The sequence below is a fragment of the Pogona vitticeps genome, chromosome 1, assembly GCF_051106095.1.
Source record: "Pogona vitticeps strain Pit_001003342236 chromosome 1, PviZW2.1, whole genome shotgun sequence".
Lineage (NCBI taxonomy): Eukaryota > Metazoa > Chordata > Lepidosauria > Squamata > Agamidae > Pogona > Pogona vitticeps.
In genome coordinates this window covers 6,491,523-6,515,311 of record NC_135783.1, presented here as the reverse complement: position 1 = coordinate 6,515,311, position 23,789 = coordinate 6,491,523, and the positions used below count along the sequence as shown (strand labels likewise).

The 23,789-nt window shown below is 45.5% G+C and overlaps 4 long non-coding RNA genes across 6 annotated transcripts in view; 3 read left to right on the top strand and 1 right to left on the bottom strand.

Annotated features, from left to right (window-relative positions):
• Window positions 1-1,790: 1,790 nt before the first annotated feature.
• Window positions 1,791-9,181, bottom strand: LOC140703294 (uncharacterized). 2 transcript variants are annotated; one of them, XR_012082730.2, is made up of 4 exons: window positions 9,042-9,181; window positions 6,016-6,129; window positions 4,439-4,552; window positions 1,791-2,031 (listed from the first exon to the last, which is right to left on the bottom strand). It is a non-coding gene; the product is annotated as an uncharacterized LOC140703294 (long non-coding RNA). The 2 variants fall into 2 exon arrangements; XR_012082731.2 differs by lacking the exon at window positions 6,016-6,129 and having other exon boundaries at window positions 9,042-9,164.
• Window positions 6,283-23,789, top strand: part of LOC144584822 (uncharacterized) — a 274,399-nt gene continuing 256,892 nt past the window's right edge. The window contains exon 1 of the long non-coding RNA XR_013539288.1: window positions 6,283-7,352. This is a non-coding gene — a long non-coding RNA (uncharacterized LOC144584822). The remainder of the gene's footprint in view (window positions 7,353-23,789) is intronic.
• Window positions 15,108-17,063, top strand: LOC144584823 (uncharacterized). The gene is made up of 2 exons (XR_013539289.1): window positions 15,108-15,216; window positions 16,451-17,063. It is a non-coding gene; the product is annotated as an uncharacterized LOC144584823 (long non-coding RNA).
• LOC140703290 (uncharacterized) lies at window positions 18,859-22,803 on the top strand. 2 transcript variants are annotated; one of them, XR_012082723.2, is made up of 2 exons: window positions 18,859-21,017; window positions 22,286-22,803. It is a non-coding gene; the product is annotated as an uncharacterized LOC140703290 (long non-coding RNA). The 2 variants fall into 2 exon arrangements; XR_013539285.1 differs by having other exon boundaries at window positions 18,859-21,073.

The following is a 23,789-nucleotide window of genomic DNA, read 5'->3' as shown; positions in this document are numbered from 1 at the left end:
CCATCCCTTCCACACTGAGGACAAATACAATCTGTCCCCTGTCCAGCTTCCTGATTTGGCTGGTTTCAGGACAGCCTCTTTGCCTCGGCCTGCTGGACAAGGATCTCTTCAAACTGGGGGATGCCTGATGCATCACCTGCCTCCAGGCTGAACGTTCAGATGTGAAAGTTTCCCACCTGTTGAGGTCCATTCCTAAGGCCTTCAGATCCCACTTGCAGATGTCCTTGTATCGCAGCTGTGGCCTCCCTCCAGGGCGATTTCCCTGAACTAATTGTCCACACAGGAGATCTTATGCAATCCGACCCTCAGCCATTCTAACGACAGCCCAAGCCAACGTAGATGTCATTGTTTCAGTAATGTATACATGCTAAAAAATCCAGCTCATTCTAGGACTACTCTATTTGGAACTTTGTCCTGCCAGGTGACACCAAAAATACATCGGAGACAATGCATATGGAATGTATTCAACTTCCTCTTCTACCATGCACAAAGGGTCCAGGACTCACTGCAGTACAGGAGTGTGCTCAGGACACAGGCTCTATAGACCTGGATCTTGGTATATCCCATCACCTTTTTGTTAAGCCATACTTTCTTTGTGAGTCTAGAGACCATGGTAGCTGCTTTGCCAATGTATTTATCCAGCTCGACATCTAGAAAGAGAGTATCAGAGATCATGGTACACAAAATCATGAACAACCTCCAATTCTTGTGAAGAGATGGTGATAGAGAGAGGTGAGTCCATCCCCTGGCCCATGACTTGTGTTTTCTTCAGGTTTGTTAGTCCAAAAGCTTGCCAGGCCTTGCTAAACCGATTCATGAGCTTCTGGAGGTCTTCAGCAGAGTGAGCAACAATGGCTGCATCATCGGCGAAGAGGAAGTCCCGCATGCAATTCAGCTGGACTTTGGTCTTTGCTCAAGAGACCCTTGTCCAGCAGGCCGAGGCCAAGAGGCCAACCCGAAACCAGCAAAATCAGGGAGCTGGACAGGGAACAGACTGTATTTGTCCTCAGTGTGGAAGGGACCATCATTCTCAAATTGGCCTTCTCAGCCACACTAGACGTTGTTCCAAGACCTCCCTTCAGAGCACGCTACCATCGTCTCTCGAGACTGAAGGAGGCGTAAATCCTGCCACTTGTGTCTGTGTGAGAGTGTGTGTGTGTAGGTATATTTGTCCCCAGCTCAAATTGATTACTCCTGGCTCTGCCCATTATGCCTTCTGACACACCAGCTGCAATGAACACCAGCCACCAGTGCTGGTCAACCCATTACCTTCATGCAATCCTAATTCCTGGTAGCATGATGTCCACTGAAGATAATCCTATCCCTATCCTAACAATGGGATTAGATTCAACTGCCAGTTCAATCAACCTCCATAGGTGGAGTGAGAAGGCGGTGGAGGATCCTGTCCTTTAGACCGGTGGTTCTTAACCTTTGTTACTCAGATGCTTTTGAACTGCAACTCCCAGAAACCCCAGTCAGCACAGCTGGTGGTGAAGGCTTCTGGGAGTTGCAGTCCAAAACTCCTGAGTAACCCAAGGTTAAGAACCAGTGCTTTAGACTATTGCTTTCCTCATTTCTACCTGTTGGGAAAAAGACGCCCCTCCTGCATGTCACTCCTTTAAATCATGGTCATGAGTGTTTCTACCACAGATATGTTCATGTAAACAAATAGGGTTCACAGGATTATGTGAACTCTCATAATCCTGAACAGGATTAGGTGAACACCACTCTCATCTCCACACTGCAATTTGCAATCGGCATTCAGAAAGAAAGATACACGTTGTGAAATCTTATGTTTATTCAGCGTTTAATTAGCGGATGATTTCACTTTTCCATGTATTTCACCTCCTGATTGTGTAGCTTGGGCTCCACAAGGAATGGCCCGTGTCTTCCTTCAGGAGAGCGGTTTGCAGCATCTTGCGTTAATACCACAGTTGGCTGGATAGCTGACACCGGAGGGACATTCCTCGCTCAAGGGAACGTGGCAGTAACCCCCCAGGGCTGCGCAGTCCTCTACTGTCAGAGGTTTTTCTGCACACACAGAAAAAAAAGAGAAGCACAGGATTTTATCCTTGATGACACCATAGCCTTCTTCAGGCCTTCAGTAAAAGGGTTCGCCTTCACCCCTGAGGTGAGGGAAGAGAATATCTCTTTCCAACAACATCTGGTTCTAGACATGGAACTTTTGGATTCTTTGGATGACAAACCCCATAAACTCCCAGCGAGCAGTAATGCAACTTCCTCCCCAAACAGGAAGTTAGAATGGAGCTAGGCCTAAGCTAGGCCCTGAAGCCTTCTAGGCCTTTCCTCCAGGCGAGCCACATTTATATGTCTTTCACACGGAATGGTCAAATTGGGGAAGGATGGGATTTGCAGTCAAAGACTTCAAACAATGTCATGACCCCGGGAAACTAGGATGGCCCCATCGTTGCTGTCCTTCCGCAAGCAGACAAAGATTTTTCTGCTTAGACAAACTTTCCCTTCATAACTGGTGGGCTGAGAGGGTTTTTTTTAAGGAGTGGTTGTGCTCTGTTGTTCTAGTATTGATTTTATTCCTGTTTCTAACGTAATACTTGTTTAATTTTTTAAAAAAATATTTGTAGAGCTACTGTTTTCAGCTTCTACATATTGTCTTTTTAATGATATAAGCCACCTTGGGTTGCTCTTATGAAAAAAGGTGGAATACAAACAAACACATAACTAACTAACTAACTAACTAACTAACTAACTAACTAACTAACTAACTAACTAGACGGACGGACGGACGGACGGACGGACGGACGGACGGACGGACGGACGGACGGACAGACAGACAGACAGACAGACAGACAGACAGACAGACAGAGATAGATAGATAGATAGATAGATAGATAGATAGATAGATAGATAGATAGATAGATAGATAGATAGATAGATAGATAGATAGATAGATAGATAGATAGATAGATAGATAGATAGATACAGACGGACGGACGGACAGACGGATGGAAGGACGGACGTGGATGGATGGATGGATGGATGGATGACAGACAGATGGACGGACGGACGGATGGACAGACAGATAGATAGATACGGACGGATGGACGGACGTGGATGGATGGATGGATGACGGGCGGGGGGGCAGGCAGGCAGGCCAAGGTCATGTCCCCCCTTCCAATATTTTGAAGACAGATACTGTATATAACCCTGCTCAGTCCATGGACCACCCAGTTTTTGTGGGGGTTTTTTGGTTTTTTTGGGAGGGGAGGGGGGAAATGGTCAGTCCTCATAATTTTATCATAACCTTAAGCCAGAACATTTTCTGTTTCATCAAAAAAGAGAAGGGTTTTTTTCTGCAACAAAGAGATGCTAGAGAGGTCAAAAGCTTTGCAAAACAAGGAAAAGTTAGAGGGTTCTTGCCGTTTTTTCAGGCTGTCTGGCCATATTCTGCACACGTGTTTTGGAACACAGCCTGACAGCCCAAAATTTTTGCCTGTCATTGATGTCAGGCTAACAGGCCTGTATTTCCCAGGTTGGTCTTTTTTGCCTTTTTTGAGGATGGGGACAACACTGGCCCTCCTCCAATCCTCTGGCACCTTCCCCGTTTCCCATGATTTCAAGAAAATAATGGATAGCGGTTCTGAGAGTTCTCCAGCCAGGTCCTTCACTATTCTCAGATCCACTTCTTCCAGCCCTGGAGATTTGAACTCGTTCAAGGTGGCAAGGTGTTCCTTGACTATTGGTTTATCAACGTCCAGCTGCAATCCTGTCCCTGCCCCCACTTGCATGTCCAGTCTGTTTGAAAGTTCATCATCTGTCTTAAGGGAAAAGACAGAACTGAAATAGGAATTGAGCCCCTCTGCCTTTTCTTTATCCTCTGTTCTCATTTTTCCATCTCCATTGTAGAGCTGTGCCACTATGTCTTTTGTTGAAATCTTGAATGAAATGAGTCAAGATTTAATAAATAATCATTGCGTCTATTCTGACATGTGTTGAGCCTTTTCACAGTTTTCTAGATAGAGAATACTCAGAACTGGTTTACCTTTCTCTTCTCCTGGGGGTGCCCTGGGCCACTTGCCCAAGGCCACCCAGGCTGGCTCTTCAAAGATGCATAGTAGGGAACAGAATTCCCAAGCTTTGACTCTGCAGCCAGATACCCAACTTACTGAGCTATCCAGCCAGCTAAATCAAGATTTACATTTCTACTACAATCCAGATCCTCAACCAAATGGCCAAAAATGCTGGACTGCAAGCAAGAATACTGTCCAGTATAGGTACAAGCAACCTCGGTCACTATAGCCAATGGTGATGGATGATGGAAGGTGCAGTCCAGCAGCATTTAGATGGCCTCCTTTTTTACCTAGCCTGAGTCTCCCAATCAACAGAACACGTTTGGTACCTGTAGTTCATGTAACCTGAGTTTGCAAATTTGGTGGGTCCAGCCCCCAGCATCACTTACTTGCACAGCATCTCGCATTGATGCCACAATTGGCTGGAAGGGATCCATAAGGGCATGGCTTACTTAGCGGAACTTGGCAGAAACCTCCCAGCTCTTGACAGCTCTGAGTGTGCCCTGTATGAAATAAACCAAAATAAGAATCTTATTTAAGAGGATGGCTGTTGGGGGAATAAGGAAATGAGCACAAATATAGAGAAAGGGGGCAGACAACATCTTAAGAAGCATCTGGCACCCCTCTGATCACAGAGGCATACCCTGCCTTGAACAGTAATAAACCTGACCTGGATCCAGGTTGATTCATAACCACTATTTTTCCTCCTCCCTCCTCTTCCCTTATTCCTTGTGTGTCGTATCTTGGGCGGGGACTGCTCCATATTATCTGTTTGGTAAGCCAACTTCCTCAAGACTTTTTGGCTGAAATGTAGATAATGCAGTGCTGGTTTGGCACCCATTTTCTCCCCACTCCCAGATGGTACAATCTTCGTTCTACCCGACGAAACTGTTTGGGAAGGATTGCTGCATGTATAATATGCGCTTAGAATTGAGTGTGTACAGCCAAGATGTACCATCTGCCTTAGTCTTCCATATTTCCATATTATTTTGCAGTTGGTACACTATGGTCTACTTGCTGTGACATTACAGGTCCTTCTGCTCTTGCACAGCCTTCTGGGGCAACCCCACAGGCCTCAAAGCAGGACCTCCCCACCAGCCAAGAGAGTTATCATTAATTCATCAGTGTGGGGTTCTGTTTCTTCCCTCATGGCCAGGAAGCAATCTTGTTGAAAAATGAGAGACCGTCACACCACAAGCCTCTGCAAAGAGTCTTCTGCAACGGTTCAAGAATATCCACCATTTCTTGATAAAGAAGGGTGGTTGGTGGAATTACCGGCTAGACGAGGAAGAGGGCCCTTCCCTTTGTCTGGCTGGAAGCTCTCCTATTCTGACTTGTGTTGAGCCTTTTCACAGTTTTCTAGGTAGAGAATACTCAGAACTGGTTTACCCTTCCCTTCTTCTGGGGGGGTGCCCTGTGCCGCTTGCCCAGGCTGGTTCTTCTGAAATGCATAGTAGGGAACAGAACTCCCATCTGGCTCTGCAGCCAGATACCCAACTTACTGAGCTATCCAGCCAGCTAAATCAAGATTTACATTTCTACTATAATCCAGATCCTTAGGCCGATAATAAGGTACCGGTAGCTACCCAACCAAACAGCCAAAAATGCTGCAAGCAAGAATACTATCCAGTATAGGTACAAGCAACCTCAGTCACTATAGCCAATGATGAAGGATGATGGAAGGTGCCATCCAGCAGCATTTAGATGGCCTCCGTTCTTACCTAGCCCGAGTCTCCCAATCAACACAACGGGTTTGGTACTAATTATTCCCCTAAATCAGTGTTCCCCAACCTTGGGCATCCAGATGTTCTTGGACTACAATTCCCAGAAGCCTTCACCACCACCTCTGTTGGTCAGGATTTCTGGGAGCTGAAGTCCAAGAACATCTGGAAGCCCAAGGTTGGGGACCACTGCCCTAAATCATGTAACCAGTGTTTGCAAATTTGGTGGATCCAGCATAACTTACTTGCACAGCATCTCCCATTGATGCCACAGTTGGCTGGGAGGGATGCATAACGGCATGGCTTACTTAGCGGAACTTGGCAGAAACCTCTCAGCTCTTGACAGCTCTGAGTGTGCCCTGTATGAAATAAACCAAAGCCTCTGCAAATAATCTTCTGCAACGGTTCAAGAATATCCACCATTTCTTGATAAAGAGTGGTAGCTGGTGGAATTACCAGCTAGACGAGGAAGAGGTTCCTTCCCTTTGTCTGGCTGGCAACTCTCCATGAAACCTGACCAGAAAATGGACCAAAGTTCTGTCACCAACCTAACCATTGCCAGATTCTTGTTCCAGCAGGCATAAAGTCGCTTCCAACTTAAGGCAACCCTGTGAATCAATAACCTCCAAAATGTCTTGCAAACCTCAATCCATGGCTTCCTTGGCTGAGCCAATGCATCTCGTGGCTGGCCTTCCTCTTCTCCTACACCCTTCTCCCTTTCCTACCCTTATTGTCTTTTCCATTCAGTCATTCCAAAGTAGGGGAAGTGGGAGTGAAGGAGTGCAGAAATAAAACTGGGAGACAAAATAGTTGAAAAGGGACTCAGACACATGTCCAGCTGGGGAATCATCTCATCATGCCAATGTTTGGCACCCAAGCTGTGCAAGACTGCAAGAGCCGAAACACAGTATAGACAAAGGGGCAGAAGTACTGGGGCACAGCATTCATGCATCTCCAGGTTGTGTGTGTTTTACTTGTTAAACTGATATTTTATTCAACATTCTTTTTCCATGTCTGATGAAGGGGATGCATCTACAAAAGGCTATGTTAGAATTATATAGTTAGTCTTTAAGGTGCCACGTGGTTTTGTCTTGTTTGGTTTCTTTAGATTTTGCCTGATATTTGGCGGAACGCCTCCTCCCACCAAGGTCTACCCGGATCACCCGCGCGAGTCAGGAGGTGAGGCTGAGGAGCCTGGCGCCGAGAGAGGCCCGGAAGGAGAAGACACAAAACCGGGCCTTCTCGGCGGTGGCTCCTCGCCTCTGGAACAATCTCCCTCCGGCGATTCGCGCGGCCCCCACGCTGGGCACCTTTAAAACCCAATTAAAAACATGGCTGTTTATTCAGGCCTTCCCTCCAGCCAACTCTTGATTTTTTTCTTACTTTTCCTTTTTATTTTTACTGCTGTTCTTGTTTGATTATTATGTATTTGTCTGTTTTATTATTTGATTTTATATTTGGAAGCCGCCTAGAGTGGTCCGGTGGGCCAGATAGGCGGGGTATAAATAAATAAATAAATAAATAAATAAATAAATAAATAAATAAATAAATAAATAAATAAATAAATAAATAAATAAGACAGGTTGTGTGAGTGGTTGTGTCTTTTCCACACTTTCGCGAGGAGGAACCCTTTCCAGAAGCAGTTTGTTCCTGGAGGGGCCCCTGATGCCGAGGCCGGAAAGCACAAAGGCCACCAGAGATGTAGGTTGGACACTGACTGAGCCCATGAGTCCAGCTGTTCGCTCCCCACCCTGAAGCTTGGAAGCTCATTTCATCCCTCCTTTTTTTTACCGAAGTCTCAGAGAACTACACCGCTGGAACTGAGTGTTACTCCAGCTTCGAATGGGACCTTGGTCCGAGTGCCACTTGTAATCGCAAAAACACATCACACCCACAAAGGAGGTTTGAGTCCTGAATAGAGATGAACCAGGAAGCAAAAATAAAACAAACCCACAAATTAGGCCATTTTGTGGTTCATTTGGGGAAACGGGCTTGCCCAGAACGAAACGAAACAGCAAACTATTGGTGTGCTTCATGTTCAGGCCCGTTGTCCCTGGCCAGACAGCCTGGAGCCACTCAAGTCAATTCTTTAGGCATGGTGGACCTAGAAAAAAAAAACTTTGTGTAGAATTGATTGGCAGCTCAGGCAGCCAACCACGGAGCTCAAGGTCTGTTGTCTGGGAGTAGCTAGTTATAGGAGTCGCACCCGGGCCGCTCAGATGGTGTTTTCGCTTTTGCAGCAGCTGGCATGAGAAGATGACACTTTGCTAGCTAGTCCCTTTCTCCCGTCTCTCCCCTTTCTGTTTCCTCCTCAGTTTCAACCTCCTGAGGAGCTACATCCTGCCTCAACCCACTCCTTTAATTTTTCCCAGATCATTTGCTAAAAAAACACTTTCCTGGGTAGCCAGCTTTGTGGAGGGAGGGGGGCTGTCGCTTGGACATCCTAAATCCAGCCTTCACCAAACTTGAAGAGAGTGAGAAGGAGAATCAGCTGGAGACTCGTGGCACGTTTGGTCCCTCCGATTCATGTGAGAGCCATTCTATTGCTCCTGGGAATCTCAAATCGCACAAGCCACGAAACGGTTCGTTTTGTCACGAAAGTTTGTGGTTCGTGAATACCAACGAACCATGAACTACCATGAACAGCCAGTTTCCCCATTCATGCCCAAATCTAATCCCAAACAGACTGACAGAGGTGACCCAGGTTTTCATGTGTCATTCAGGTCATTCCCTTGTTTTTGAAATAAATCAAAGAAACCGAGGTTCATCAAGTTCTCTCTCCTGCTGCTGCTATATACCAGTAGCTATTCCATCCTTTCGTAGCCTGGAGAAAAATCCAAATCAGGACCAAGGCCTCAATTCAGCTCAGAGAATAGCCAGTCTGTTGTTGTTGTTACTTTTCCTCTCCCGAAACTTCAGCTGACTGGAATAAGAGGATTGTGAGGACGAACCACTTATGTTTATATTTTTCCTTTTTTCTCTCTCAGCAGTTCTTGGTTTTTATGCCACATCATGAAGACCATAAAGCATGAAGCAGGAACTGACTCATGATTGACTTTGAATGGCTGGTCTGGAAGTTTTTCACATCGCTGAAGAGCACCATGAAAATGTTATCATGGAAGAAGTATATCAGTGAGGATCTCAATTATTATAATGGGTTTTTTTAATCCCTCCTTCTCCCTCTCTCTCTCTCTCCTTCCCTTGTGTGCATCTCCAACACCCCCACATGGCTTTCTGTTTAAAAGTCAGAAAGGTGAGATTCCCGCCTTACCTGGAACAACTTGAAAGAGGAAAAAAACTAGAGCAAATAGGGAGTAAAGAATCCTCATGGCTGAAGATTAATCTGAGATCTCTCCCAACGATTGCAGCCGTGGAGGCGGTGTAAAGGCGAGGGCTCTGGATACAACTTGGATGCTCCCTTTACTTATAGAGTAGTGCTGTTCAAGAAATGTTGAAATACCTGCACGGGTGTAATCGTTGCAGGCAACTGTTTCCTGTTCATCTCTTTCCCAACAGTTGCTTTCCAACCGGTTCCTCTAGACACAGCATTTCGGACAGATTGTCCTGTCCTGAAACAATTCGCATTGTGGGATCTCTCTCTCTCTCTCTCTCTCTCTCTCTCTCCTTAACTTGCAAAGTTTGCACACAGCAGTTGAAGGCGTATTGATTTCTTTAAAAACCATTTGTTAGAGTTAAATTTGATGTTTTTCCCTTACATGTATTTTGTACCAGCAAAATGGCACTAAATGATCACTTCTGTTTTTTGGTCAAAACATGAAATAACGTTTAGGGTTTGTAAAAATATGTAAAATGCAACGTAACTCATCACTCTTAGACTTTCGGTATTTGACTTACATGTTCTGGACTTATTGGCAGACCTATTTTTTCTCTAGTAGAGAACTAACTCTCCCATCGTAACACTGTTATATTGCTAAGCCCTATCTGGCCACCATTACATTCTGGCCATTAGACCTTTCTTCCTGCCAACTCTGTCAAGCCTAGCCGTATATTTTGGTCCCTGTCCCAGGTTGGACCCTGTCGGTGTTACTTGTTTGGAAATGTCCCTGTATGACAGATTGACACCTGCCTTACGTAGCTGCCTGGCTGACTCCAGACACATTGTGCTTGATCAGAATCCTATGGTATGCAAATGCAACGATCTGGTCTTTCGTAGCAGACAGATGGAAACATACAGAGACACATATACATTTTGTGTTGTATAAATGTATATTTGTTGGGACATCACAAGGACACACACCCTCAGGTCCTGACTCTCAAATCTCAGGGGCTGGGAAAGCCGAAGACCTGGTAACCCTAACTCTAGAGCGGTGGCTGGCTCAAACATCAGATAGGTAATTATGCCTCCCAGTTTTCTTCCCCACCAGGTAACTGGTCCTTCCAGCTTCCTCTCACCAAGCAGATTTTTCTCTCCCCAGGAAAGCAGAGATTTTTTTAACTGAGGTCCTTCTCCTCTTGCACTGCCCTTTGGGGCAACCTCTCGGTCCTCAGAACAGGACCTCCCCACCAGCCAGATTCCAGTCAGACAAGGAAGGACCCTCTTCCTCATGTAGCCAGTAATTCCACTAACCATTTCATGGTGGATTTTCTTGAACTGTTGCAAAAGACTGTTTGCAGAGCTCTGTGGGGTAACAGACTCTCATTTCTCAACAGATTTGTTTCCTGGTCACGAGGAAAGAACACAGAAGGGATGGATTAACGGTTGCTAGTACTCTAGACGTGGCCCAAGCAGTGCTGAATAGATGAGTACCTCACTGCCGTCCTTCTGAAATAGATAAAATAAATCTGGGTTCACCAAATTCCCTGTCTACGGTTGTGGACGCCATACTTGAAGAAAGATGCCAAAAAAACTGGAACAAATTCAAAGGAGAACAGCAAGATCAGAGAACTGGAAAGGAAGCCCTAGGAGGAAACACTGAGCATGTTTAGCCATCTAGATGGGCACACAAGTCAATATATGGATCTATTATCATTATGCTTTTGTTTTTGTTATTTTACTTTTATTTTATTTTGTTATTCTTTTTGTTGTTTTATTTGAAATATTAAGATGCTACCTTTCTCCTCAAGGATCCAAAGAGATGCCATGACTGCCATGACTGGCTGCCTGGCCCGACAGTCAATCCTACACAAATGGTTGCTGTAGGTTTTTCGGGCTCTTTGGCCATGTTCCAAAGGTTTTTCTTCCTAACATTTCACCAGTCCTCAACTGGCCGGTATCTTCAGAGGACAGGAACTAGAACTCTTTCTGTGTTCTGGTGTAGTCTATGGGATGCCAGCCACAGAGACGGGTGAAACGTTAGGAAGAATAACCTTCGGGACATTGCCAAACAGCCTAAAATACCTACAACAACCATCGAATCCCGGCCGTGAAAGCCTTCGAGAATGCAAATCCTACACCAAGTTTTCTCTAGGTCCACCCCAGCAACGTCTAGGGCATTGATTGATGTGTTGTTCATGGCTGTTTGGCCAGGAACAACACGTCCAATGACAAAGTCTATGAATCGCCAACGCCGATAAAAGTTCAGCATTTTGTTTCATTCTGATGAAGTGCATTTCCCCAAAGCTCTCCAAATGAACCATGAAACACCCTGATTCGTGGGGTTTCTTTTTTTTTTTTTTGCTTTGCTTTGCTTTGCTTTGCTTTGCTTTGCTTTGCTTTGCTTTGCTTTGCTTTGCTTTGCTTTGCTTTGTTTGTTTGTTTCATGCCCATCTCTTCCTGTGACCTATTAAGTGGTGCTCTGCTGACCAGTTGAGAGAGTTTTATCAGCTCAGATTGGCTTCGAATCCTTGGCTGGAGAATTTTGGGTGTTGTAGTCCAGCCAAGGAACATTTCTAAGCTTTGGAAGCATTACAAGATGGGACCAGAAGTTACATTTTCAATTATGAACCAAACTGTTCTCGAAGGCTTTCATGGCCAGGATCTGACGGTTATTGCTGGTTTTTCGGGCTGTTTGGCCATGTTCTGGAGGTTTATCTTCCTAACGTTTCGCCGGTCTCTGTGGCCGGCATCTTCAGAGGACAGCAGTTAGAACACAAACAGAGTTCTAGCTCTGAAGATGCAGGCCACGGAGACTGCTGAAACTTTAGGAAGAAAAACCTCCAGAACATGGCCAAACAGCTGGAAAAAAACACAACAACCATAAGAAGCAAACTCCTTCCTTTGTGAAGATTCTTTGCTAGGTTTAGTTTCTTTTGCAGCTATCATGAAATATCTTGGTGATTCCCAGCCTAGGTAATATGTATCCCCAGAAATATGAAACAGGACATTTAGGGGAATGCGGGGGGAAATGAATAACGGTGGGAAAAGGCACACACATCAGCTATGTAAGACAAGACACAAGTCAGAAGTCGTGAAACAAATTGAACGTTGTGAGGAGTCGTGGAATGGGTTTTCTTTGTTGTTCAAGCTCTGGAAAAGCCTGGTTCACTAACATTTGTTACTTAGGCAAATGGTGGGGAGTCCCTCCCTGAACAGTGTGTTGCGAACATGCCACTACAGTGTTCATGCTCAGCGGTGCGCCCCTCAGCTTTCCGTCTCCTCTGCTTTGCAAACATTCGAGTGCTGTTATACCAGTAGCGGCGTATAGCAGCCTCAGTCGGTCCTGTGAACCGGGTTCGATGAGTCAACCTTTCCAGGTCTTCTGTGATGTATTTACAAACTCTTTTGAATTAGTAGTGTAAATATATACGCACACCCACCTTATTATTCCATTGCCTTTTAATCCCATTGTTGGGCTATTTTATTTACAGTGGCAACGTATGCCTTTGAAATAACCGCAATCATCTTAGTTACAAATATGTTGCTTATAGGATTGAGTTCCTTTTTTTAAGGAGAGAGTGAGAGTGAGAGAGAGAGAGAGAGAGAGAGAGAGAGAGAGAGAGAGAGAGAGGAAAAATGCTAAAGGACCATAACACAGAAAGGCCACACATTCTTGAGCCTTGAAGCGAAGCAAACTTATTGCGATTGTCTGCAAGTGTTTTGTTTTAAAGCAATATTTATTTATCCATATTCATGTTTTCGGAATGCTTTCCTGAGAACACATCCTGCTTACACCAAATAAATCAGAACAAAAGAGGGGGGAAATCCTTTTGAAAACAGCCTTTATACTCTATATTGTGAAAGAGCAGCATTATTTATTAATTTGCTTTTTAAAAGAACACCATCTTTCTCCTGAAAAGGACCCGAGGCGCTTTATGTTGAAATCTTCCCTCCATGAGCTTAGAGGGTAAAACACGAAGTCTCGCTAATGTGAAGCCTCTTCTGGCCAAGAGTCCAGCAATCATTAAATAATTTGTTATGTGCCAAGATCTACTGTCTGATTGAGAAATGGGAGACTTTTGCATCACAGAGCAATGCAAATATTCTTCTGAACTCATTCAGGTGCTTCTGGGGAAATTCCTCCTTTCCTGGTAGAAGGGGGAGAAGAGGGCCTTCAGTGGAATGTTTCCAGCAAGCCTGTCGAGAACGGAGCACAACTCTGCCACCAACCTTTCAGCTCCTAGATTCTTATTCTTATGTGCTATCAAGTCTGACTCACGTCTGGTTTCTGATTCCTTGGGTACAATCCCCGTTTAGATTGAAGATTGAACCAAGGTACAGTAGGACGATGGTCTCTGTGGAGGGATCAGCTCCATACGCCACCCACACCCTGTGGATACCAGAAAGTGCGGATGGTAAAGGTTCCCCTTGACCTTTAGTCCAGTCGTGTCCGACTCTCGGGCACGGTGCTCATCCCCGTCTCCAAGCCCTAGAGCCAGCTTTTTGTCCGCAGACAGTTTCCATGGTCACGGGGCCAGCGCCACTAGACACAGAACGCCATGACCTTCCCACCGAGGTGCTACCTATTTATCTACTCACATTTTTACATGCTTTCGAACGGCTAGGTTGGCAGCAGCTGGGACGAGCGACGGGAGCTCCCTCCGTCGTGTGGATTCGATCTTACGACGGCTGGTCTTCCGACCTTGCAGCACAGAGGCTTCTGCGGTTTAACCCGCAGCACCACCACGTCCCTTCTAAGTGTGGATACAGAAACACAATATATAGCTGGTTCCCTGTAGTGACCAGTTCCAGTAATAGACCTTGGAAACACATATTTCTAATTTACTTGGATATTTTTAGGCGGCAGATAAGTAAAGCTGCTAGTACTGATCCGCGAAATATGACGGGCCTACTGCATACAAAATCTCTAATTCAATTCTTTTCATCATCAGTGCTAAAGTTGTGTCATGATTTTTGCCTTGTGCACATTGAACGCCAGTCCTGCTTTGCTACATCCTCTTTCAATTTCACTGAAAGTATAGTATAATTATATGATTATATTTAGAACAATTATTAGTATAATTGTAATTATTAATATAATGATAGCATCATAAGATATGGTAGGAGTATAATGCAAATAATCTTTGATGGTTGTTCTTCCACGCCATCGAAATGGAACCTACTTATAGCAACCCTAATAGAGCTTCTGAGGTAATTGAGACATTTAAGGAGTGGGTTTACCAGTTCCACACCCCTAGTGAGTTTCCATGGCCGAGCGGGGATTCGAACACAGACCTCCAGAATTCTCATCCGTCACTTGTCTACTACCCCATACAGGGTATCCGTTTGATAGAAGTATACTAATATATAATAGAAATGTAACAACAATAATATTTGTGGGTTCTTTATTACCCAATATGACTGTGAAACTGAAATGGGAGAGTTACTTGCCTGAAGAACTCTGTGTTAGTGTTTCGAACTGCAAAATCACTGTTGTTTAAAGTTACTATGCTTGGGGAAACTATATGTTGTGTTGTGTGTTATTAGGCGCAGTGTCACATTGCTCTTAGTTGCTATCAGCAGAGCAGAAAGACTCAGGAGAGTGCCCTCTGTTTCCCTCTACTGGAGACCTATTGCACCTCCAGTCTACCTAGGAAAATGCAGAAGGAACAGCGGAACAAAACAGACCCAGCTTCACTGCCACTTTCTTTCCATCTGCCTTGGTCTACAGACCCCAGTCCCAACCCAACTGCTGCCTGGGGGGAGGTTCTGTAGTGAAGTCCATTAGGAAATGGTCAGGCTGGCAGGAGATCTAGACATCGCCATATCCTGGAGGTATTTGTTCTACTACAACAACAATACTTGTGTGCTGTCAGATCAGTTCTGCCCTCCTAGGATTTCCGAGGTAGAGGTTGACCATCATGTTCTTCTGGGGGCTCCCTGGGACTGTGCAGCTGGCCCAAGGCCACCCAGGCTGGCTCTTCCCCCAGGAGGCATCCAGTGGGGAATTGAACTCCCAACCTCTGGCTCCACAACCAGCTACTTAAACCAATGCAACGACTTAGGATGAAATGCCTGTTCTGCTGAATTCAATCCCTCTTACATATCTTCCCAGTGTGGCGTCGTGGTTAGATCCCTGTGTCAGCCCATTGACATCTTCCTGGCCCAGGTACTGAATTGATCTTAATTTCCCTTTACCATCTCTGTTTCTGTCTCTTTTGCCGGGGGGGGGGGAGAGATACCTTGGGTTTTTAACGTCTCTTGGTTTCCTAATGCTGTATTTGTGGGTGGTGTTGGGTGGTTGTATTTTAATTGTTGTTAGCTGCCCAGAGTTGTGCCCCAGCACTAGATGATGGAAGGAAGGAAGGAAGGAAGGAAGGAAGGAAGGAAGGAAGGAAGGAAGGAAGGAAGGAAGGAAGGAAGGAAGGAAGGAAGGAAGGAAGGAAGGAAGGAAGGAGACAGAGAGAGAGAAAGAGAGAAGGAAGGAAGGAAGGAAGGAAGGAAGGAGACAGAGAGAGAGAAAGAAAGAGAGAAGGAAGGAAGGAAGGAAGGAAGGAAGGAAGGAAGGAAGGAAGGAAGGAAGGAAGGAAGGAAGGAAGGAAGGAAGGAAGGAGACAGAGAGAGAGAAAGAGAGAAGGAAGGAAGGAAGGAAGGAAGGAAGGAAGGAAGGAAGGAAGGAAGGAAGGAAGGAAGGAAGGAAGGAAGGAAGGAAGGAAGGAAGGAAGGAAGGAAGGAAGGAAGGAGACGGAGAGAGAGAAAGAGAGAAGGAAGGAAGGAAGGAAGGAAGGAAGGAAGGAAGGAAGGAAGGAAGGAAGGAAGGAAGGAAGGAAGGAAGGAAGGAAGGAAGGAAGGAAGGAGACAGAGAGAGAGAAAGAGAGAAGGAAGGAAGGAAGGAAGGAAGGAAGGAAGGAAGGAAGGAAGGAAGGAAGGAAGGAAGGAAGGAGACAGAGAGAGAGAAAGAGAGAAGGAAGGAAGGAAGGAAGGAAGGAAGGAAGGAAGGAAGGAAGGAAGGAAGGAAGGAAGGAAGGAAGGAAGGAAGGAGAGAGAGAGAGAGAAGGAAGGAAGGAAGGAAGGAACGAAGGAATGAAGGAACGAAGGAACGAAGGAGGGAAGTGCAGCTGTAGTTTAAAACCACCCCTGCACTGTATCAGCTCTGAGATGTTCATCATCCTCTTAGAACTGCAGAGCAGGAAGGGACCCAATAGAGTCCAGCCCCTGTTAAGGAGGCCCAGTGGGGGATTCAAACCCCCAACCTCTGACTTTGCAGCCAGATGCCTAAACCACTGAGCTATCCAGGGGTTCTTGGCCCCTGTTCTGTTTTATGATGAAGTTCCCTTCCTTGACTCTGTTGCAAATTAATTTTATCTTCCTGGAAAACTGATCCTGTTTCTGTTCAATGCCAGAAACCAGCCTTGGATCTGTCCACTTCACGAGGCCATGTCCTGCCGCGCCACGAACCCTCCACTCCACCCATGACGAGATGCCTTCATGCCTTCCCAACTTGGAGGTGGCTCCGGCCACATCCGCCTTCGTCTCTTCTCCCCCCTGCCTCCCTCCATTGCAGGACCGCCTCCAGGCCACCAGCGATAAGGCTCCGTGTGAGAACAACATAGGTCTGTGTTGGTTCCTGGCACCGCGGCGTGGGTCTGGTCTGCCTTTCCGCCCACCCCCAGCTCCGATCTCACGGAAGAACTTCACGCCTTTGGCACAAACGACCAAACAAATGGAACAGAAAATTTTGGCAGATAAGTTCTCATTTTTGTCATTGATGGGATCCATGGATGTGGATAGAAGCAACAAAAAAAAAAAAACAAAGCTATATATAAAAAAAGCTCAGTCTAGTGGCCAGTACTGATAATGTCCTTGTGGAAATACAGTTCTCTAGCAAATGCTATACATGGCATGATCTCTGCCTCCCTCTAGGGCCAATTCTGGTAACTTCATCTTTAGAAATATGTTTCTATTGTGTTTCCCCCAAAATATGACAGGATCTTATATTATTTTTTGCTTCAAAAATGCATTGGGGCTTTTTTTTCAGGGGATGTTTTATTTTCTCCATGTACAAAAATCTACATTTATTCAAATACAGACATGTCATCTTCTGGTTGCTGCACAAGGGTGGAGGGCAGGGTTTCACTTCACTGGCGCTTATTTCTGGGGTAGGGTTTATATTACGAGCATCCTGAAAAGTCACACTAGGGCTTATTTTCAGGTTAAGTCTTATTTTGGGGGGGAAACGGCTAGCATTTTTCTTAATTTTTTTATTTTCTTATTTTCTTTTTCTTATTTTCTTATTTTTAATATTTTCAGACTATGAATCAGCAAATAACAATCCCGCAGATAAGGATGGCTTTTTACAGTACCTAAATAACCAGTGCTGCAAATGTGGATCTAAGGCAATAGTTTGTCCTCTAGATCACTGGTTCTTAACCTTGGGTTACTCAGGAGTTTTGGACTGCAACTCCCAGAAGCCTTCACCACCAACTGAGCTGACTTGGATTTCTGGGAGTTGCAGTTCAAAAGCATCTGAGTAACAAAGGTTAAGAACCACTGCTCTAGATCAGTGGCTCCCAACCTTGAATCCCCAGATGGACTACAAGTTCCAGAAATCCTTGCTAGCACATCTAGTGGTGAAGGTTTCTGGGAAATTTAGTCCAAGAATATCTGGGGACCCAAGGCTGGGAACCACAGTTCTAGATGTTTTCATCTCCACCTCCCAGAAATCACGGTCAGCCTGGCCAATAGTTAGCATCTCTAGGGGTTGCCAGACTGAAGCGTGAACCATGATCTAAAGGAAACATAACATTTTGAAGTCTTTATTGTTCCCAGAGGACAATACTGTTTACTTAATTTTTTTTTTTCAAAAACTCACAATAGGAAATTTTGTGAGCCAGTTTTGATAATATCTTTTGAAAGAACAGGGCATTCCCTTTTCACAAAGCAAGGAACTTTCTGTCCTAGAACCGAGGAAGCAGAATGAGTATTTACCACTCAGAGGGGCCCACGGGATGCATACCTCTGTATTTTAGTTTCGTTAGGCTGTTTTTGAGCCCGTGTGACTTTCGGAAGAGACAGAACCTTAAAGCAGTGGTCCCCAACCTTGGGCCTCCAGATGTTCTTGGACTACAGCCCCCAGCAGCCTTCACCACCACCTCTGCTAACCAGGATTTCTGGGAGCTGAAGTCAAAAAACATCTAGAGGCCCAAGGTTGGGGACCACTGCCTTAAAGCTTTTCTGAATAAATGTTTGGGAAATGGGCTTAAAACTTTACCTGCTGATTTATTTGATGTAAGCAGGATAGGTTTGGAGGAAAGCTGTCTGAAAACATGAACATGGATGGATACATTCCTGATGTCACTGACAAGGATTCTGGGCCAGGTGGTTATGGAAACTGACATAAGGAGAATCTTTTTGGAAAGTAATGTGACAAGTTGCTTTTCCAGCATTGCAGTCAATAATGAGGATGGGTTAATTTTCAAACCCATCGTTGTTATTTAGTAGTTTAGTCATGTTTGACCCCATGGACCAGAGCACGCCAGGCCCTCCTGTCTTCCACTGCCTCCTGGAGTTTGGTCAAATTCATGTTGGATGCTTCAATGCAGCAGTCATGAAACCTAGTAATAGGTAAAGACGTGGGCTTAAAAAGTAATCTAGCTCTAGATCCAGGAGAGGGATACGAATGGGCTGGCAACGTGATTTCCTGAAGAACTGTGGATCTGGGATCTGGGATTTGCTCACAGATCCCTGGTTTTCACCTTCCGATCTTCAAGAACGAGGTGATGCTGACTTAGAAAGCCAAGATCTGAAGCACAGTCTCTGGTGGTTAGGATTTTTCTTTTAATATTTTCAATGTTTTCAGACTATGAATAAGTGAATCAGTGGATACTGATCCCATGGATAAGAGGAATCCTACTGTATTTACTGTTTTTTCCAGTAGCGATGTATGGAAGTGAGAGCTGGACCATAAAGAAAGCTGACCACCGAAGAATTGATGCCTTTGAATTGTGGTGCTGGAGGAGAATCTTGATAGTCCCCTGGACTGCATGGAGAACAAACCTATCCCTTCTGATGGAAATCAACCCTGAGTGCTCACTGGAATGATGGAATCTTAAGCTGAGGCTCCAATCCTTTGGCCATCTTATGAGAAGAGAAAGACTCCCTGGAAAAGAGGCTTTGGAGCCAGAGGTTGGGAGTTCGATTCCCCTGTGGTGCCTCCTTGACAGCGGCTGGACCGGATGATCTACAGGGTCCCTTCCAGCTCTGCAGTTCTAAGATGATGATGTCAAGGAGCTGCTAATGGTACATTTGTAAGACTCTGCATTTTATCTTCTCACACATAGCCAAACATGCACACTGAGGGAGGGAGGGGTTGAGCGTGAGCGAGAACACAAGGGAATATCAGCTGGCCTTGCTTTGTCTGGGAAGCCATCCCAGTGGATGTCAACCCTGAAGTCCTTCGGGCTGAGGATCTCGGCCGGCCCTCTCGTTAGGCAGAGCGAGGCAGCTGCCCTCAGCTAGCGGTGAAACATCTGGGAGGTTCTCAAAGACGACAGCCCGGGTGAGCTGGCAGGTCCCCCTGATCATCCCTTCTTCTTAGAGAAAGACAGCTGAGAATCAGATCCAAGAGTCTCATCCACTGTGTTCTGCAGCTGGTTCAGTTCTATACGGAACTTTCCAGATCTACGTCAAGAGGGGAGCCATGCCGTGGGAAGGGAGCGTCACACCACGAGAGAGGAAAGGCACTCCTTTTTCCGGCTCAGGCAGGAGCAGACCTTGGACCACCCAAAACTCAGACAAAAGGTTCTCTTGTTGAGAATTGTTGGAGTCTTTACAACCTCACATGCTGCCTGCAGCGGGTGTGGTTGGGATGGACCTTTCTAAGATGGACTGTCTGCTAATCTGTCCAGCCCTAACGAACCATTCCTTCTTGCCTCCAAGTTCAATGAGAGCTCTGAGTTCAATATAGTCTGCTGGAAGCCTTCAATTTGTTCATTTGATCTGTTCACAACTGTAAGTAAAGAAACGTTTTTATTCTTTCTCTTCCAAATGCTTCTGAGTGACTTGTTGAGACCTTACCTTCTAGCTAATGAGAAAGGGGTGGACTATATGAGGAACTTGGAGCTATTCTCTATTCTGTGAGTCTCTGGACTTATAGTGCTTAATGAAAAGGAATGGTGCCAGAAATTCACAACTCTGCAGAGTTACCAACCAAAGCAGAGCTTGTCTTAGTGGGGCAGAATTCTAACCAATTATAAAGCTCCTTTATACACTCTGAGAATTAGGTACAGGAGGTTGGAAGTCGGATTCCCACACAGGGCCTTCCAGGAGAAGAAGAAACATCATCGCAGAGCAATGCCAGAAGGAGGGAAGGCTAAATGTCTTCTGAGTATTTTATACCTTGATCTGGAAACCACTTTGGAGGACTTTATTCCTAAAAGACCCTGGGAAGGGCTGGACCTGAAACTAAACTAGAACTGGCTCGACGGCACATAATAACGGATTGTGAAGTTGCTTTACGGTATACACAATCCTAGGTCTGATTTGAAAAGAGGGTACAAGCTTTTTAAACAAACAAACAGAGACATGAAATGCATTCACAGAGTGTGTATCTGTGAACAGTTTGTGCGACCAGTGGAGGAAATGAATGGAAACAATGGAACATTCCAGATGGGTCATCTGACTGGCTTTGGCCAATAGGGAGAAAGATCTTTTTCCGTTGGCCCTGCTCTTTCCGTTGGGAAGACAACGGGATTTCTCTTCTATGTGGACGCTGGTGAACGGACACCGTGAGTCAAATGCGTGGCAACCGACCCATTTCTGCTCCTTTCCCATGAGCTGTCCAGCAGCTAATCCTCTTCTCCGCCTTTATAGGTTTATTGCAGTTCGTCGCCATCCCGGTTCAGTTCCCAGCAATGAAGCGCCGAGCAGGATTACTTGCGGCTCTTTTTGCCACCCTCCTCATCTCTTTGGGTAAGGGGCATGGAGGGGGCCATGGGTCCTCGGCACCTGGAAAGACCCACTTACAAGTAACTGATTACTTGTTATTAATTCCCCTTTGCAAAAATTAAGGCTTCGGTATATGAAACTGTTGCTATGAGACAGAGTCATATATTTTACAGTGTACCAATTCCAGCTGCATATTAAAAGAGCCTCGTGGCACAGTGGTTAAAATGCTGTACTGCAGCTAAAACTGTGCTCACGACCTGGGGTTCAAATCCCAGGTAGACGGCTCAAGGTTGACTCAGCCTTCTATCCTTCCAAGGTCGGTAAAATGAGTACCCAGCTTGCTGGGGGGGGCAATGTGTCGCCTGTATAATTGTAAACCGCCCAGAGAGTGCTTGTAGCGCTGTGGGGCGGTATATAAGTCCAAAAAAAAAAAAAAAACTGCCCAGAATGTGGCAATACAAATGGGGTAATATAGAAATTGAAATACATACATACATACATACATACATACATACAGACAGACAGACAGACAGACAGACAGACAGACAGACAGGCAGGCAGACAGACAGACAGACAGACAGACAGACATGCTTCAGTAGTTAAAGGAAGATGGGTTCATTACTTGTGTATCTTGTACCACGGCCCATTGTGATTTTTAAAAGTTCCTAAGTAACTAGTAATTATTACTGAGTAATTTCTGTAGGTAACTAGTAATTGGTTGTTGTGGGTTTTTCGGGCTCTTTGGCCGTGTTCTGAAGGTTGTTCTTCCTGACGTTTCACCAGTCTCTGTGGCCGGCATCTTCAGAGGACAGCACTCTGTGCTCTGGTGTAGTTTGCTTGGGAGTGGAGTATTTATGGCTGTAAGACAGGCTTTTGTCCTATTCAGGAGATGGGTGATTAGTGTGTCTTGTTGTGGGTGTATTATTGTGATAAGGAGAAGAGATGATCTGTCACTGTGATTGATGGGTGTCATTAACTAGTAATTGTTATTAAGTAATTGTTCTAGTTACTAAGTAATTGCTCCAGCTAGAAAACCAAGAAAACAAGGAATTACTTTTAAAGATGTACAGTATATCACAGAAGTGAGTACACCCCCTCACATTTCATAAATATTTTAGTATATCTTTGTAAGGAAATGGAAGGAAGCTGGGAATTGTAGTTATACTAAAATGGAGTCTGTTATGATGAATCACGAGAGGAATTTCCTCACCTCTACCTCTTATATGTCTTTGGTGGAGGATGAGTGATTGTGAATTTCATTTTTAAAATGTTTAAATCTTTTTTTTTTTTAGGACATGGCTTGAATTTATCCACCCGGCTCTGCTGGCAACGAGGAGGCCAGTGCCGCAGCAGTCCCTGTGTTGACAACGAAGTTGAGATCAGCACCTGTTACCAGGAGCGACTGAAGTGTTGCCGAGAAAAGACTTCTGAGGAGACACACAACAACAGGCGTCCTGTGTGACTTTGGACGAGGGGGTCCCGAGCCATCCTGGTCTTCAACCTCCATTTCACAAAAGATACGTCCTATGCATTCATCCTTTGCGTTGTGATTCAGGGAGGAAATCACAAACTGGGGTTTGCACCTAAATCTAGCTTAATCGAACATGAATAGAATCTCTCTCACGGTTGTGCCCATTGCACACGCAGACCTTCTGACTTCCGATTACTATAGGACTGAGGCCATGAGTGTTTCCAGCTCGGGATGTCTCAAGATATAAAATCAATTGTGATAAAAGAAAAGGCATGCACCAAGCAGAGAAACCAAATACAGGTTTCTTAATAAAAGTCCCAACATGTCTTGGTCTGGTAAGACGAAGCCACACCGTGAGTTTATCCCACCCACGATGAGGCCACACTAAATGTCACATCTTTCCCAATTTGCTACCCAAGTCCCTTCAGGTCAAGAGGGGCCCGTTCCCAACCAGACCCCCACACCCCTCCCATTTAAACGAGAAGGCTTCAAAAGAAGAGTTGGACTCAGAATGGTCCCTTCTGCCCTCCAGGGTTGGTGGTGGGCAACATTGCTAGGTTTTTGAGACCACCAAACACCCCTCACTGTCGTCGTCATGCGCCATGAAATTGGAACGGACTCATAACAAACCTAAATAGGGCTCCCAGGGTACGGGACGTGTTTAGGAAATGGCTCGATCTTGAGAAGAAGGCGGATGAGAGATCGATTAGCGTTTTCCTTTGATCTGTATTCCTGCTGTTAGCAGGGGGCTGGACTGGATGGCCTTAGAAGCCCCTTCCATCATTCTAGGATTCTATAAAACACATGTGAAACCCTAGAAAAGGGTGACGGGATTGAGAGGCGGAACTTTGCACAACTTCCAGTGAATGTCGAAGCAAGAGTGTCCCTGCTTATGGGAGGCAAATATTTATTTTGAAGCTTTGGGCAAACGCGTCTTCTAACTCTTGTACACTAGAGCATGAGCTAATTTCTCAGGAGGACTAATCCTACGCAGGGCAGGATACTGAGCTGTTGAAGGCAACCGGCTGCTTCTTACAGAGTCGTGGTGCTGAAATACAGCTAGGCTCCCCTTCCAGGGCAGAACCAGAGATTCAGAGACCCTGCATTTACTCTTGCTCTGGTTGCTGGGAGGACTATTTGAATGGAACTGGGGTTTGGTCTCGAAGAAGGGCGGGCACACCCGTGACCCCCTCGCAAGTGAGAAGCACCCCTCCCTGTACCCTAAATGCTCGGCAGAGCTCAGCTTCTAGGCTCAGTGGGGTGGAGCGGTCAATCCCACCGGTCTCCAAGGAAAGAGGCAGCCGTTCAGTGAGCTGGGCAAGGAG